Here is a 13,182-nt window from a genome sequence, read left to right as displayed (position 1 = left end):
AGGAGATCGTCCAAGTATGGGATAATTGTGACTCCATGCTTGCGCAGGACCACCATCATTTCCGCCATTATCTTGGTGAAAATCCTCGGGGCCGTGGAGAGTCCAAACGGCAATGTCTGAAATTGGTAATGACAATCCTGTACAGCGAATCTCAGGTATTCCTGATGGGGGGCATATATGGGGACATGAAGGTACGCATCCTTTATGTCCAGAGACACCATAAACTCCCCCTCCTCCATGTTGGCTATTATCGCTCTGAGAGATTCCATTTTGAATTTGAATCTTTTTATGTACAGGTTTAGGGATTTCAGATTCAAAATAGGTCTGACTGAACCGTCCGGTTTCGGGACCACAAATAGGGTTGAGTAGTAACTTCTTCCCTGCTGGTGCAGGGGAACCTTGATTATCACTTGCTGTATACACAGCGTTTGAATTGCAGCTAACACTATATCCCTTTCCGATGTGGAAGCTGGTAGGGCCGATTTGAAAAATCGGCGCGGGGGCACCTCCTCGAATTCCAATTTGTAATCCTGGGAAACTATTTCCAACACCCAGGGATTCAGGTCCGAACTGACCCAGGCCTGACTGAAAAGTCGAAGACGTGCCCCCACCGGTGCGGACTCCCTCAGGGGAGCCCCAGCGTCATGCTGTGGGTTTTGGAGCAGCCGGGGAGGACTTTTGTTCCTGGGCACCTGCCGAAGCAGGTGCTCTCTTGCCTCTGCCCTTACCTCTGGCGAGGAAAGAGGATCCCCAACCTCTTTTGGACTTGTGCGACCGAAAGGACTGCATCTGATAGGGTGTTACTTTCTTTTGCTGTTGGGGAATATATGGTAAAAAATTTGATTTACCTGCTGTAGCTGTGGAAACCAGGTCCGTCAGCCCATCCCCAAACAATACATCACCCTTATAGGGTAGTACTTCCATATGTTTTTTGGAATCCGCATCACCCGTCCATTGGCGAGTCCATAAGGATCTTCTCGCTGAGACAGACATGGCATTGGCCCTAGAAGCTAGCAATCCAATGTCCCTTTGAGCATCCCTCATAAATAAGACTGCGTCTTTAATATGGGCTAGAGTTAGGAATATAGTATCCTTATCATCCATATTATCAAATTGATCTGTCAGCTCATCTGTCCAAGCTGCAATTGCGCTACACACCCATGCCGACGCAATTGTCGGTCTTAGCACAGCACCCGTATGAGAATAAACACACTATAAGGTAGTTTCTTGCCTGCGATCTGCAGGGTCCTTAAGGGCTGCTGTGTCAGGAGACGGTAGCGCCACTTTCTTGGACAAGCGCGTCAGGGCCTTGTCCACAGTGGGGGTTGATTCCCAAATCTCCCTGTCCTGCTTAGGGAAAGGGTATGTCATAAAAATTCTTTTGGGGATCTGCGGTCTCTTATCCGGAGTCTCCCAAGCTTTTCCAAAGAATTCATTTAATTCATGAGATGTGGGAAAGTTAATAATCTGTTTCTTTTCCTTAAACATGTGTATCCTTGTGTCGGGGACCGAGGGTTCATCCTCAATATGCAACACATCCCTTATTGCCACAATCATACACTGGATGGTTTTAGTCACCCTAGGGTGCAATTTTACTTCGTCATAGTCGACACTGGAATCAGAATCCGTGTCGGTAGTGGTGTCTTGTGTTAAGGGACGCTTTTGAGACCCCAACGGGCCCTGTGAGTCGGTCCAATCCGAGGATTGACCCCCTGATGTCCCCCCTAAATCAGCCTTATCAAGCCTTTTATGTAAAGATGCCACACTTGCATTCAACATATGCCACATGTCCATCCAATCTGGAGTCGGCACAACCGACGGGGACACACCACTCATTTTGCTCCACCTCCTCCTTGGAGAAGCCTTCCGCCTCAGACATGTTGACACACACGTACCGACACCCCCCACAGACAGGGATTAACCTATAAGGGGACAAAACCCCAACCAGGTCCTAAGGAGAGACAGAGAGAGAGTATGCCAGCACACACCAGCGCTTAAAAACACTGGAAAAAATATGTCCAGATAGCGCTTTTTTTATATATAATAAGCCAATTCCCACTCACTGCGTCGCTAATGTGCCCCCCTCCTCTTTTTTCCAGCCTGTGAAGTTCAGCAGGGGAGAGACCAGGGAGCCAGCGTTTTTCTCATGCAGCTTCTGTGGAGAAAATGGCGCTGGTTAGTGCTGAGAATCAAGCCCCGCCCACCCGACGGCGGGCTTCGGTCCCAGTGATTTTTCAATAAAATGGCGGGGGATCATAGATTTACTGCCTCCGCAGCCTAATCAAACTGTATTTGGCCAAAATGTGAGGTTTATTGCTGCCCAGGGCGCCCCCCCCTGCGCCCTGCACCTTTCAGTGCTGCTCAGTGTGTGTGTGACTGGGAGCAATGGCCTTACCTCATGAAGATCTGATGTCTTCTGCCTTCTCATCAGGCTTCTATCTTCGGCATCTGTGAGGAGGACGGCGGCGTGGCTCCGTGACGAACCCCAGGTGAGACCTGTGTTCCGACTCCCTCTGGAGCTAATGGTGTCCAGTAGCCTTAGAAGCAGTGCTCAACTTGACAAGCCAGCTCTGCTTCTCTCTCCTCGGTCCCACGATGCAGGGAGCCTGTTGCCAACAGAAATCCCTGAAAATAAAAAACCTAACAAAATTCTTTTTACACAGAAAACTCTGGAGAGCTCTCTGCAGTGCACCCATTCTCCTCTGGGCACAAGATCTAACTGAGGTCTGGAGGAGGGGCATAGAGGGAGGAGCCAGTGCACACCCATAGTCAAAGTTCTTTTTAGGTGCCCTATCTCCTGCGGATCCCGTCTATACCCCCCATGGTCCTTACGGAGTCCCCAGCATCCTCTAGGACGTAAGAGAAATAATAATAATAATAATGTTATTTACATAGTACTCTTCTCCAAGTAGGACTCAAAGGGGACAATTCAATTGTTTTACCCCCTAGCTACCACTAGGTGGAGCAAAACAGAGCAATTAAATTGTTCCTCTCTTTAGACAACCACTAGCCGCGGTGATGATATTTCTTCTCACAGCTTTCTGGAGGTGTGAGAAGAAATGTGTGCTAATTCAGTACTTTGGGTGTCCAAACAGGAGTTTGGATGCCCAAAGCAGGACTTTAGACGGATTTAGCAATTTTAAGCAGCTAAACCCTGTCTTTTTGGGCACGACATGCGAAGAAGTGGGTTCCATAGAGTTGGAGCTGCAAAGCTGAAAATCGACCCCCAAATAAATTAAGGGATATTGTAGGTACTGCTAATAGTCCTTCATTTACAGATGGCAGTAAATGAGCGGGGCAGTATGGAATCCGAATGTTACATAGAAACATAAAATTTGACGGCAGATAAGAACCACTTGGCCCATCTAGTCTGCCCTTTTTTTTTAACCCTATTTTTATCTCAAAACTTATGGAACCTGGTTATGTAGAGCTTTGACAGTCACCAGCGCCTAACAGGGTTTTCTGTGCCCTGTGCTGACCATGCCTCCTGAATGCATGATGTCCTGTGGAGAGGGTGGGGCCGGCATTTCTAGAAATGAGAGCACAGGATAGGCCTATAAGAGCAGCAGTGTGCACATCTAGCTCTGTGAAGAGCAATCACTTGCACACCCTTAGTTATGGCACTGACAGTAAGCCAATCTTGAAATACATTCACCATCTCACAGGCAGCCATTGAAGGGAGTAGTGAATGGGTGATATGTGGCTGGAACGTGGGTGGCTTGGCAGCTACAAGCGGTGCACTTTTTCTGCTGGGAGACCCGGTAGTGGGCATTGCAGTAGTCTAGATGTGATGATTCAAATGCAGATATTCTGAAGGAATTAAGTGCTTGATTCTGGCTACGCTCCTTAGATTTTATTGTGGCTGATTCGCCTAAAACCTGCACTGCTGGTGTGCCTCGAGGACCACGGTTGGGAATGCCTGGTCTAAGGGTTCTATTTACTAAACCATGAATGAAGAGAAAGTGGATGGAGATAAAGTACCAGCCAATCAGCTCCTAACTGCCATTTTTCAATCACAGCCTGTAACATGGCAGTTAGATGCTAATTGGCTGGGACTTTATCTCTGTCCACTTTATCTCCATCCCAGGCTTTGTAAATAGACCCCTAAATCACAGGTGTTGGAACATAAAATTCAGGCAATTTTAGCAATGTCTTTTACATCTAATATATGGATACCATTTAGTTGCTACAGGGATTTCATATCAGCTTTAATCCATTGGTCCTGCCTGGGCAAGCCCTGGAAAAGGAGAAATGGTCAGTGTGTCAGCAAGCGCGTCCAGCATGGGCGTCCTAAACACTCACCAGTGTCACTGCGGGTATGGCAGGGGGTCCATAGGGTCCTCTGACAAGTTTATACTTCAGCCGGTAACCAGTCCGGTCCAGCATTATACTTCAGCCGGTAACCAGTCCGGTCCAGCATTATACTTCAGCCAGTAACCAGTCCGGTCCAGCATTATACTTCAGCCAGTAACCAGTCCGGTCCAGCATTATACTTCAGCCAGTAACCAGTCCGGTCCAGCATTATACTTCAGCCAGTAACCAGTCCGGTCCAGCATTATACTTCAGCCGGTAACCAGTCCGGTCCAGCTTATGCATCAGTTGGTATATTTCTCAGACAGTAGCCAGTCTGGTACAGCAGCATCTCTTCAGCCGGCAGCCAGTCACGTTCAGCTGTATTCCTTAGCCGGTAGCCAGTCCAGTCTAGCAGCATCTCGTCAGCTGATAGCCAGTCCGGTCTAGCTGCATTTCTCAGATGGTATCCAGTCTGGTACAGTAGCATCTCTACAGCTGGCAGCCTGTCATGTTCAGCTGTATTCCTCAGCTGGTAGCCAGTCCGGTCTAGCTGTATTTCTCAGACGGTAGCCAGTCTGGTACAGCAGCATCTCTTCAGCCGGCATCCTGTCATGTTCAGCTGTATTCCTCAGCTGGTAGCCAGTCCAGTCTAGCAGCATCTCTTCATCTGGTAGCCAGTCTATTCCAGCTGTATTCCTCAGATGGTGGCCAGTCCGGTCCAGCAGCATATCTACAGCCAGTAGTCAGTCCGGTCCAGCTGTATTCTTCAGCCGGTAATCAGTCCGGTCCAGCAGTCTTCAGCCGGTAACTGGTCTGGTACATTACCACTGCGTTGTTCATAACCTTGAACTCATATCAAAGGCAATTCTCACTGCTACCCAAATCCCATGTGAAAGAGCTATACTAGCCTCGACTCCAGCTCCAAGCCTCAGACCTTGGATGTCAGTCATCATCTGACCCAGGCAACCTTGTGGACAAAACTGTGACACAGTGGTTTCTCAACCTCATCCCTCAAGTTTTCCCAGCAGTTCATGTTCTGTCTGTGGAAACAGGTGTGATGATTACTGGCCCAGTGAAATAGAGTAACTCACCTGTGCATGATTAAAGACTTCCAGAAAATATGACCTGTTGGTGGTACTTGGGGACTGAAGTTGAGAACCACTGGTATATGTAGTCTGGCCAGCTACCACAAAAGGTGTGTCTGTATATTATATATCTTTTTATAATTTTCCTCTTCAAGATATGATAAATGTGTGCATACCTCCCAACGTGACCCTCACCAGGAGGAACAAAATGCTCTGCTTCTGGACCTCTCCCCCAATTTATGATTGCTGGCACCTGTTTTGAACAGGTTAATGGATAAGAAAGGTGTTTCAGCACAGGTGATGGCAATCGTAACTTAAGAGGGAAGTCCAGGAGAAGAGCATTCTGTCCCTCCTGGAGAGGGTCATGTTGGGAGGTGTGTATGGTGACATATGGTTACTAAAAAAAGGCCATGATACATAGGATAGCAGCAGGCCATGCACTGGAGAACATTGCACTACCCTATACTGCAGGTAACAGTGAGGGCATCTGGACACTAGAGAGGCTTTGTAAAATGGATGGGTCAATATCATGTGTTACTTTGTACCTGGAGATTGTCTACTATATTGTTATCCATGCCTGCAGCATATAAGCCCATGCCAATTATCAAGTGGCAACAAGCTTTTTGAGGCTACTCTGTCGGGCAGCTAAAGAGTATCCAATCCAATAGACAGTGGAGGTTTTGTATGGTCATTGTTTATTGTTATGAATGCAAGGTGGGTTATATCTAGGCTACACACTGTGGGTAATTCGGTTTAGAGATTTTTCTTAAATGTATTTTTTATTTAGAGAATATATCAGAACAAATGAACAAGTGCAATCACACAGAGACTGTAATGTGTTACCATTAACAGTACAATTACATGATTATAGATGATGAAAACAATACATTTCACTAACGAAACATGATGGGGGGTGTGAGAGGATTGGGGAAGGGGATCATGTATAGATAGACCAGAGCTGAAAGAAGGCTTTGCAGCATAATAAATTAGACAGCATGGTTGTTGTAATACTTAGCATTACTGCCTCATAGCACTGAGGACTTGAGCTCAATTCCCACCATGGCCCTATTTGTGTGGAGTTTGTATGGTTTCCATGTGTTTGTATAGGTTTTAAACCACGTGCTTCCTGGTTTTCTCCCACAACAGAAAAACATACTGGTAGGTATGGCTAATATGGTTGGGATCCCGGCCGTCAGCATACTGATGCCAGGATCCCGACCGCAGAGAATGGTAGCGGCGCCAGGGCTATTTCCACTCGTGGCTGTCCAAGACACCCATAGAGTGGGAATATAATCTGAGGCAAGCACAGCGAGCCCGCAAAGGGCTTTCAAGCATTCGCCCTGCTGACGGCATTTTGGTGGCCAGGATCCCGGGGTCTGTATTCTGCCTTTTGGGATCCCGATCGCCGGCATTTCAATCCAACCCGCTAATATGTGTGTGTGTACATGTGTTAGGGAATATAGAGTGTAAGGTTCACTGAGACAGGGACTGATGTGTGTGACTAAATGGTCTGCAAAGTTCTGGAGAATGGGTATGCCATATAAATACTTCAAAATGAATAAAGTAAGTGTGCTTACTCATTTGCACTAGATAGGCTATCACTGAACGTTTACTGAACTAAATGCAAAGATAGTAAATGAGCTTGGGTGCATTAACAAAAGACAGAAAGATGTAGAGACTACATAATCCGTTACACAAAGGTAACAATTAGTAAGAATTTTTCTTTTCATATGTATTGCGTCTTTAAAAAAGCCCAAACATTTTTACTTTTAATTATGAACTTATATACATGTAACTGGGAACATCTAGAAGGATATGGCACGATACAGTATATGTCAACATTTATCATGTAGAACTGATGCAATATCAACATAGCATCCTGGGTGGCCCACGGCGATTTATCGGCTTCCGACAGCTGCAGCGGAGTCTTCCAGGTCCTGGTGGTCACGTGAGTGTCCCTTCTGGCTGTGTCATCTGATGGAGCTGCTTTCTGGAGGAAGGCTGGACTGCACACCCTAACTTTATACATAAGAGCTACCAGGCCGAGTCCTCATCAGGTGGGTCCTAACATCCCGAATACTGACATAATATATACATTTATCCAGCTCTTACCTAGAATAGTGCCCATCCTAATATATAGACGGCAAATTCAAAGACCTCTGCCAACTAAAATCACCTAAGGACAGGTGGGTAGGGTGCTAGAGTCTCTACATTCAAGTATACAGAAAAACAGAAAGGAAGGGGAGGCTGCACTGTACACCCTAATTTTAAAAATAAGAGGTGCTACCATGCTGAGACTTGTAGTGCCACACAGTAAAAAAAAAAAAAAAAAAAAAAAGCTACATTTCTGGTACAGTCCCCCTATACCTCCCCACCCCTAGTGCCTAACACTAACCTCCCCCCTAGTGCCAAACCCTGCAGGTGTGGCAGATATAACATGTGCAGAGAGAGTTAGATTTGGGTGGGTTATTTTGTTTCTGTGCAGAGTAAATAGTGCCTGATTTTTACACTGCAATTTAGATTCCAGTTTGAACACACCACACCCAAATCTAACTCTCTCTGCACATGTTATATCTGCCCCCCCTGCAGTGCACATAGTTTTGCCTAACTGCTAACAAATTTGCTGCTACGTTCAGGTCTGCATTACCCCCACAGAGCAATGTTACTCACTTCCCAGTAGTGGACACACAGAGCAATGCTAAACATTTCTAGTGCTGGAAAGAGAGCAGTGTTATTCCCTTCCCATACCTCCCAACATGACCCTCTCCAGTAGGGACAGAACGCTCTGCTCCTGCACTTCCCTCTTAATTTCTGATTGCCATCACCGGTAGTGAAACACCTTTCTTATCCATTACCCTGTTCAAAACAGGTGCCGGCAATCACAAATTAAGGGAAAAGTCCAGGAGCAGAGCATTTTGTCCCTCCTGGAGATGGTCATGTTGGGAGGTATGCCTTCCTAGTGCTGGACACTGAGCATCATTTTCCCTGCCTAGTGCTGGCCACAGATAAGTGTTACTCCCTTCCTAGTTCTAGACACAAAGCAATGTTAATCCCTTCCTAGTGCTGTATACAGAATAATGTTATTTCCTCTCTAGTGCTGGACACAGAGCAACGCTATTCTCTGGGTGTAGTATGGTCAGCTTACCGACGCCGGGATTCCGGCAGCATACCGACGCCGGGATCCCGGCGGGGAGGGGCGAGTGCAGCAAGCCCCTTGCGGGCTCGCCTGCTCGCCACGCTGCGGGCTCGGTGGCGACCTGCGGTTGCCACGGGTTCTATTCCCACTCTATGGGTGTCGTGGACACCCACGAGTGGAAATAGTCCCTGTTGGTCGGCATGCCGACCATCGGGATACTGAGCCGGCGGGATGGTGGAGTAGGTCATGTGACTGTCTGTCAGCAGACCGCCGGTCACATGAATACCACCCCTATTCTCTACCTAGTGCTGGACAAAGAGCAATGTTATTTCTTTCCAAATGGTGAACACTTAGCAATGCAAAAATAAGAATTTACTTACCGATAATTCTATTTCTCGTAGTCCGTAGTGGATGCTGGGGACTCCGTCAGGACCATGGGGAATAGCGGCTCCGCAGGAGACAGGGCACAAAAATAAAGCTTTAGGATTAGGTGGTGTGTACTGGCTCCTCCCCCTATGACCCTCCTCCAAGCCTCAGTTAGGATACTGTGCCCGGACGAGCGTACACAATAAGGAAGGATATTGAATCCCGGGTAAGACTCATACCAGCCACACCAATCACACCGTATAACTTGTGATCTGAACCCAGTTAACAGTATGACAAACGTAGGAGCCTCTGAACAGACGGCTTACAACAATAACAACCCGAATTTGTTTGTAACAATAACTATGTACAAGTATTGCAGACAATCCGCACTTGGGATGGGCGCCCAGCATCCACTACGGACTACGAGAAATAGAATTATCGGTAAGTAAATTCTTATTTTCTCTAACGTCCTAAGTGGATGCTGGGGACTCCGTCAGGACCATGGGGATTATACCAAAGCTCCCAAACGGGCGGGAGAGTGCGGATGACTCTGCAGCACCGAATGAGAGAACTCAAGGTCCTCCTCAGCCAGGGTATCAAATTTGTAGAATTTTGCAAACGTGTTTGCCCCTGACCAAGTAGCAGTTCGGCAGAGTTGTAATGCCGAGACCCCCCGGGCAGCCGCCCAGGATGAGCCCACTTTCCTTGTGGAATGGGCCTTGACAGATTTAGGTTGTGGCAAGCCTGCCACAGAATGTGCAAGTTGAATTGTGCTACAAATCCAACGAGCAATCGTCTGCTTAGAAGCAGGAGCACCCATCTTGTTGGGTGCATACAATATAAACAGTGAGTCAGACTTTCTGACTCCCGCCGTTCTTGAAATATATATTTTCAATGCCCGGACCACGTCCAACAACTTGGAATCCTCCAAATCGTTAGTAGCCGCAGGCACCACAATAGGCTGGTTCAGGTGAAACGCTGACACCACCTTAGGCAGAAAATGAGGACGCGTCCGCAGTTCTGCCCTGTCCGTATGGAAAATCAGATATGGGCTCTTATATGATAAAGCCGCCAATTCTGATACTCTCCTGGCTGAAGCCAGGGCCAGTAGCATGGTTACTTTCCATGTAAGATACTTCAACTCCATCGATTTGAGCGGCTCAAACCAATGGGATTTGAGAAAATCCAAGACTACATTAAGATCCCACGGTGCCACTGGGGGCACAACCGGGGGCTGTATATGTAGTACTCCTTTTACAAAAGTCTGGACTTCAGGAACTGAAGCCAATTCTTTCTGGAAGAAAATCGACAGGGCCGAAATTTGAACCTTAATGGACCCCAATTTGAGGCCCATAGACAATCCTGTTTGCAGGAAATGTAGGAATCGTTGAAATTCCTCCGTGGGGGCCTTCCTGGCCTCACACCACGCAACATATTTTCTCCAAATGCGGTGATAATGTTGTGCAGTCACCTCCTTCCTGGCTTTTACCAGTGTAGGAATGACCTCTTCCGGAATGCCTTTTTCCCTTAGAATTCGGCGTTCAACCGCCATGCCGTCAAACGCAGCCGCGGTAAGTCTTGGAATAGACACGGTCCCTGCTGAAGCAGGTCCCGTCTTAGAGGTAGAGGCCACGGATCCTCCGTGAGCATCTCTTGAAGTTCCGGGTACCAAGTTCTTCTTGGCCAATCCGGAGCCACTAGTATCGTTCTTACTCCCTTTTGCCGTATAATTCTCAGTACTTTTGGTATGAGAGGCAGAGGAGGGAACACATACACTGACTGGAACACCCACGGTGTTACCAGAGCGTCCACAGCTATTGCCTGAGGGTCTCTTGACCTGGCGCAATACCTGTCCAGTTTTTTGTTGAGGCGGGACGCCATCATATCCACCATTGGTTTTTCCCAACGGTTCACAATCATGTGGAAGACTTCTGGATGAAGTCCCCACTCTCCCGGGTGTAGATCGTGTCTGCTGAGGAAGTCTGCTTCCCAGTTGTCCACTCCCGGAATGAATACTGCTGACAGTGCTATCACATGATCTTCCGCCCAGCGAAGAATCCTTGCAGCTTCTGCCATTGCTGTCCTGCTTCTTGTGCCGCCCTGTCTGTTTACGTGGGCGACTGCCGTGATGTTGTCCGACTGGATCAACACCGGCTGACCCTGAAGCAGGGGTTTTGCCAGACTTAGAGCATTGTAAATCGCTCTTAGCTCCAGTATATTTATGTGAAGAGACATCTCCAGGCTTGACCATACTCCCTGGAAGTTTCTTCCCTGTGTGACCGCTCCCCAGCCTCTCAGACTGGCATCCGTGGTCACCAGGACCCAGTCCTGTATGCCGAATCTGCGGCCCTCTAACAGATGAGCACTCTGCAACCACCACAGAAGAGACACCCTTGTCCGTGGCGATAAGGTTATCCGCTGATGCATCTGCAGATGTGATCCGGACCATTTGTCCAGCAGATCCCACTGAAAAGTTCGTGCGTGGAATCTGCCGAATGGAATCGCTTCGTAAGAAGCCACCATCTTTCCCAGGACTCTTGTGCATTGATGCACAGACACTTTCCCTGGTTTTAGGAGGTTCCTGACAAGTTCGGATAACTCCCTGGCTTTCTCCTCCGGAAGAAACACCTTTTTCTGAACCGTGTCCAGAATCATTCCCAGGAACAGCAGACGTGTCGTCGGGGTCAACTGAGATTTTGGAAAATTCAGAATCCACCCGTGTTGTTGCAGCACTAGTCGGGTTAGTGCTACTCCGTCCTCCAGCTGTTCTCTGGACCTTGCCCTTATCAGGAGATCGTCCAAGTAAGGGATAATTAATACGCCTCTTCTTCGCAGAAGAATCATCATTTCGGCCATTACCTTGGTAAAGACCCAAGGTGCCGTGGACAATCCAAACGGCAGCGTCTGAAACTGATAATGACAGTTTTGCACCACGAACCTGAGGTACCCTTGATGTGAAGGGCAAATTGGGACATGCAGGTAAGCATCCTTTATGTCCAGGGACACCATAAAGTCCCCTTCTTCCAGATTCGCTATCACTGCTCTGAGTGACTCCATCTTGAACTTGAATTTTTGTATGTACAGGTTCAAAGATTTCAGATTTAGAATAGGTCTTACCGAGCCGTCCGGCTTCGGTACCACAAATAGCGTGGAGTAATACCCCTTTCCCTGTTGTAGGAGGGGTACCTTGACTATCACCTGCTGAGAAAACAGCTTGTGAATGGCTTCCAATACCGTCGCCCTGTCTGAGGGAGACGTTGGCAAAGCAGACTTTAGGAACCTGCGAGGGGGAGACTTCTCGAATTCCAACCTGTAACCTTGAGATACTACCTGCAGGATCCAGGGGTCCACCTGTGAGCAAGCCCACTGTGCGCTGAAATTCTTGAGTCGACCCCCCACCGCTCCTGAGTCCGCTTGTAAGGCCCCAGCGTCATGCTGAGGCCTTTGCAGAACCCTGAGAGGGCTTCTGTTCCTGGGCAGGGGCTGCTTGCTGCCCTCTCTTACCCCTTCCTCTGCCCCGAGGCAGATATGACTGTCCTTTTGTCCGCTTGTTCTTATAGGACCGAAAGGACTGCGGCTGAAAAGACGGTGTCTTTTTCTGTTGGGAGGGGGTCTGAGGTAAAAAGGTGGATTTTCCGGCAGTTGCCGTGGCCACCAGATCCGATAGACCGACGCCAAATAATTCCTCCCCTTTATACGGCAATACTTCCATATGTCGTTTGGAATCCGCATCACCTGACCACTGTCGCGTCCATAAACTCCTTCTGGCAGATATGGACATCGCATTTACTCTCGATGCCAGAGTGCAAATATCTCTCTGAGCATCTCGCATATAAAGGAAAGCATCCTTTAATTGCTCTATAGTCAATAAAATACTGTCCCTATCCAGGGTATCAATATTTTCAGTCAGGGAATCCAACCAGACGACCCCAGCACTGCACATCCAGGCTGAGGCGATGGCTGGTCGCAGTATAACACCAGTATGTGTGTATATACTTTTTAGGGTAGTTTCCAGTCTCCTATCAGCTGGATCCCTGAGGGCGGCCGTATCAGGAGACAGTAACGCCACTTGTTTTGATAAGCGTGTGAGCGCCTTATCCACCCTAGGGGGTGTTTCCCAGCGCGCCCTAACCTCTGGCGGGAAAGGGTATAATGCTAATAACTTTTTTGAAATTAGCACTTTTCTATCTGGGTTAACCCACGCTTCATCACATACATCATTTAATTCCTCTGATTCAGGAAAAACTACAGGTAGTTTTTTCACCCCCCACATAATACCCCTTTTTGTGGTACTTGCAGTAT

This window comes from Pseudophryne corroboree, chromosome 12 (assembly GCF_028390025.1).
Source record: "Pseudophryne corroboree isolate aPseCor3 chromosome 12, aPseCor3.hap2, whole genome shotgun sequence".
Taxonomy (NCBI): Eukaryota; Metazoa; Chordata; class Amphibia; order Anura; family Myobatrachidae; genus Pseudophryne; species Pseudophryne corroboree.
The sequence above is the reverse complement of the archived record's forward strand: the minus strand, read 5'-3'. Positions refer to the sequence as shown.